Source organism: Nannospalax galili, unplaced genomic scaffold (assembly GCF_000622305.1).
Source record: "Nannospalax galili isolate Female #2095 unplaced genomic scaffold, S.galili_v1.0 scaffold3, whole genome shotgun sequence".
NCBI classification, from domain to species: Eukaryota; Metazoa; Chordata; class Mammalia; order Rodentia; family Spalacidae; genus Nannospalax; species Nannospalax galili.
In genome coordinates this window covers 1,297,722-1,303,043 of record NW_008351466.1, presented here as the reverse complement: position 1 = coordinate 1,303,043, position 5,322 = coordinate 1,297,722, and the positions used below count along the sequence as shown (strand labels likewise).

Here is a 5,322-nt window from a genome sequence, read left to right as displayed (position 1 = left end):
GTGAGTGTGTAGAAGCCAGAAGTCAATGACAGGTGTCCTACTTTATCACTCTCCAGTTTATTTTTGAGACAGGGCCTCTTATTGAACCTGGAGTTTGAATTTACTTTATTGACAGTATTCAAGAGAGTAGACCTCCCTAAGCCCCTCCCCTTCTTCTGGGGGTGTAGGAAGGAAACTGTGAAGGGAGCTTCTTGGTGTGTTGGAGGCTGAGTTGGGGCAGGGAGCTCCTCCAACCCCAGGCCAAGGGTCTCTTGCTGGGGTGAGTGGTTCATGGCTTCTTATTCCTTAGAGGCCATGTGGACCATGAGGTCCACCACCCTGTTGCTGTAGCTAAATTCGTTCTCATACCAGAAAATGAGCTTGACAAAGTGGTTGTTTGAGGCAATGCCAGCCCCACCATCAAAGACAGAAGAGTGGGTATAGCTATAAAAATCACAGGAGATGACCTGGTCCTCCGTATAGCCCAGGATGCCCTTTAGGGAGCCCGTGGATGCCTGCTTCACCAGCTCCTTGATGTCATCATATTTTGCAGCTTTCTCCAGAGGGCAGGTGAGATCCACGAGAGACAAATTGGGTGTAGGAACACAGAAGGCCATGCCAGTAACTTTCCAGTTCAGCTCTGGAATGACCTTCCTCACAGCCTTGGCAGCACCAGTGGATGCAGGGATGATGTTCTGGGCAGCCCCATGCCCATCACACCACAGTTTCCTAGAAGGGCTGTCCACAGTCCTCTGGGTAGCTGTGATGGCATGAACTGTGGTCATAAGTCCCTTAACGATGCCAAAGTCATCAGGGATGACCTTGGGGGGGTGCAGTTAGTAGTTGGTGGTAGGAGGCATTGCTTTCAATCTTGAGGGAGTTGTCATATTTCTCATGGTTCGTGCCCATCACAAACATGAGGGCATCAGCAGAAGGGTCAGAGATGATGACCCTTTTGGCTCCACCCTTCAGGTGGGCCCCAGCCTTCTCCATGGTAGTGAAGACCCCAGGAGACCCTACAACATACTGGGCACCAGCATCACTCCATTTGATGTTGACAGAATCTCACTCCTGGAAGATGGAAATGGCCTTCCAAGTTTCCTATTCTCAGCTTTGACTGTACCCTTGAACTTTCTATGGGCGGAATCATACTGGAACTTGTAGACCACGTAGTTGAGGTCAGTGAAGGGGTTATCGACAGCAACAGTGTCCACTTTGCCAGAGGTGATGGCAGTCCTCGTAACCGGGTGCCCAACATGGCCAAATCCATTCACAGCAGCCTTCACCATCGTGTCTCAGGGACAAAGCTGGCACTGCATGAGAAGATGCAGCTGCCTCTAGAACAGGGAGGAACAGAGAGCCTTTGCATTCTTAATGGTGTTTTCTGATAAATGGAAATTCTTATCGTTCATGTACTCTGATTCCCAGTCTTTTCCTTTATGAGTTTTATATTTTGTGCCTTGTTTTAGCAAATCATTTTTGGTCATATCAAGATAGTGTCACATATTTATTTTCTTCTGAAAATTTATCATTTTGCCTTTCACATTTATGTTTTGAATCTTTTTTAACTACATTTATTTATTTGTTCAGTGTGTGTGTGTGTGCGTGCATGCGTGCGTGCGTGTGTGTGTGTGTGTGTGGTGTGTGAAGGTCAGAGGACAAACTTACAAGTGTCAAGTCTCTACCATATGGGTCTTAGGGATGGAACTCAGGTCTTTAGTTTTGGCAGTGGGCACCTTTATCAGCTACACTGTCTTCAAGTTTTTTTTTAAGTTTTGTAAAACATAATATTTTTAGTAATTCTTTGATAATTTCCCACATGCATACAATGTATTTTGATCACATTCACCCCAATTCGTCTCCCAGTTCTTCTCAGATCCACCTCCATCCCCTAAACCCCTCCCATCTTCATGTCTTCATTTTTGTGTTTAAAAACCAATTTATGTTCAATTTGTGTTGCTCACATACTCATGAATGTGGGGCTATCCAGTGAAGCATGGTTGACATAAAAGGGTCACACCCATAAAGAAACTGACTCTCCTTACCCCAGAAGCCATCAACTATCAATATCTCCACAGCTATAAGTAAGGTTTCTTTTTCATACAATTTAAAATAGTTTATTTATATTTATTTTATGTGTATGTTTTGCTTTCATGTATGTAAGAGCCCCATGTTATGCAATGCTTGTGGGGACTCAGAAGAGGACATTGGATTCCCCTGGAACTGGAGTTATGGACAGTTGCTAGCCACCGTGAGAGTGTTGGGAATCAAACCTGGGTCCTCTGCAAGAGCAGTCAGTACTCTTAACCGCTGAGCCACATCTCCAGCCCTGAGTAGTGTTTCTTGAGCCCCTCCCCCCATACTAGAATGTTGACTGGCTTCATCTTGTGCAGGTGTTGTGCAGGCAACCACAGCTATTGTGAGCTTATGACTGTAGTAGTCTTGTCATGTCCAGAAAACACTCTTTCTACCAGGTCCTCCCTGACCTCTGGTTCGGTTCTTAGAATCTTTCTGCCCCTTCTCTGAGCCTTGCAGGGAAGGGTTGAAATGTCTCCTTTGTGGCCGAGCGCTGTGCAGACACACTCTCTGCACATTGACCAGTTGTGAGTTTGAGTTAACCCTATCCACTGTTCAAAGAAACTTCTCTGAAGATGTCTGAGAGCTGATATAACCTATGGGTAGAGGTAAAAATTTAGAGGGCAGTTTGATACTATATCCATTTGGCAAAATAATAGTGGTAAGTTCGCCTCTGTGGCCTATGAGCTTGCCAGTCACAGCTTCTTGGCCATATTTACAGTAGCTGGCATGCATTTCCTCCTATGGATAAGGTATTAAATCCGATCAGAAATCAGTTAGCTACCCCCATAATATTTGTGCCATTGCTGCACTCATGGCATATCTTTCTATCCCAGTCATTACTGCAGTTCACAGTGTCCACAGTTGGATAGACTATTGATGATGGAGCTGGGCATGGTGGCTGTTGCCTTTAATCCCAGCACTCAGGAGGCAGAAGAAGGCAGATCTCTGTGAGTTGGAGGCCTGCATGGTCTACATAGTGAATTCTGGGCCAGCTAAGGGCTACCTCTAGTAGTGAGACCCTGTCTTGAACAAAGAAACAAAAAAATTCCAAACAAACAAAGACATTTGATGACTTTTCTCCCCCAGTAGCCTGCATAGCATCTTCTGGTAAAGCTATGAAATTGGAAAGCTAAATAGCAGAAAGTAAGCTTCCTAGTCAGTACTAGCTTAATTTTCCATGACCTGTGACCATAGTATGTAGTGTCTTCAGCAACAAGGTCTTGCCATCAAGTAGTGGTGGCTAACCAAGAGCAATAGCAATAGCCTGTATTCTTTTGGAGGGTCTCTGGGATACCTGTAACCAACAACTTAAAGGGAAATATTCCACACCAGGCTTTTGATTTGGCAATCTATGGATTCTGGGAGGAACATTATCCTTAAGTGTTTTTATGAGAGTGTATTAATTACTAAAGCTTATTCATTTATTTTCTATTTTAAATTTTTTATTAGTATTGCTTTCTTTAAAAATAGCATGATTACATTGAAAAACTCTGTATGGGTTGGAGAATGTAGAGTTTATCTTTTACGTACTGTGTAAGGCAAATTTTGATTACTAGTTTTTTTCATGGAAAACTAATAATCCCAGCACCATTTTTTAAAATTATCCTTTCTTCACTGATGTGAAATGCCAGTTCCATCATATATCAAATGTTTATATACATGTAAGTTTGTTCTTGACCTTTCTATTCAGTTCTCTCATGTGACTGTCTTAATGACTATAGATTTTAAATTTTCTTTTACTTTTTTATTGAATTTTTGCAATTTTCATACAATATAGTTTGATAGTGTTTAGATCCACTCCCCACTCCACATCGCCCCCCACGCAATTTAATGAATTCATATATAATATATTATATATACAGAGAGAGAATGATTTTATAATAAGTCTTACTTGATAGGAAAAGTTTTCCCAGCTTGCTGTTCAAAAATGTTGTGGCTAGCCAGATGTGGTGATGCACACCTTTAATCCCAGCACTCAAGATGAAAAGACGAGGCCAGCCTGATCTACACAGGGAGTTTGAGGCCAGCCAGGAATACAGGGATACCCTGTTTCATAAACATCCAAAAATATGCTGTGTCTGTTCTTAGCCTTTTCTTCTTTCATGTAAATTCTATTGCTAAGTGTTTTGTATTTTCATGGAATTGTAAATTATATATGTTTTAATTATGGCCATTATGTAAAGATATAACTAGTTTTTATATATTGATTTTTGTATCCAGCAAATTTGCTAAATTTATTTGTAAATTCTAATGACATTTGTAAATTTAGTCTTTTAGGTTTGCTAAAAATACAATTAAAGGAGTTTTTGCTCTAATTATAGTTTCCTTTCTTTCTGATTCTTCTCTTTTTGTTCCTTTGCTTACTTCATTCACTATAACTTCAAGTTGCAGTGTTGAACAAAGGTAGTAATAGTGTCTGCTTGTCTAATTCTCAACCTCAAAGGGTATTCTCTCATTTCACCCTTAAGTAGTATGTTTGGTGTGGGTTTTGTAGATACACAAGTTGCATATTCTTGTCTTACTTTACACTATGCACAAAAGAGACTATTAATTTAAAAGAAGAAAAGAAATCATAGTACATTTTAACAGCTTTGTTAAAGTATCATTTATATACCATAGAAGTTTTACCCATTGTAAGAGTATATAGCTCAGTGCATGGAGCTCAGTGTTTGTTTTTCGAAGCTGAAAATCTCATCAATACCACAAAACCTATAAAAATAACATTCATCAGCTAGATGACACACCTGCAACTTTGTGTTATGCAATGCAAAATGGAATTCGCATAGGAGGTGTTAAGAGTTTTTATGGAAATCATTCTTCCACTAAGGCAGCTAGAAATCAGTTAACTATACACGGAAGTGCCCAAGATCCCACACAATTTATATTGTCCTAAATCAAAGCTAATATATTACAGATCCAACTTCCCTATGGCTATATCCCATGGATATGCTTGTGGCCACTTCAGGATCATTCAATGTGAGAGGAAGGATAACAAAGGGAAGTTGGAGTGCAATGAATGTGGTTTTAATGATGCACCATAGAAATAACTTACTTTTGCAAATTGTGAAAAAAAAAACATTTGATGTGCCAAAGACCACATCTTAAAAGAGGAAACCAAGGCCTATGTGTGGGAGGGTGAGCAGGACTTGAGACATCCTTTATTAAGAAAAGGTGAGGAATTTAGGATCCTAGAAAAGAAGTTTCTCATGGATATATGTGTGCATAATTCATTCCTGGGTTTAGACCGTTATGTGGGTGAAACCA

General features: G+C 40.7%; 1 pseudogene; it reads right to left on the bottom strand.

Moving 5' to 3' along the window:
- Positions 1-278: 278 nt before the first annotated feature.
- LOC103746206 lies at positions 279-1,268 on the bottom strand (annotated as a pseudogene).
- Between the last annotated feature and the right edge of the window lie 4,054 nt (positions 1,269-5,322).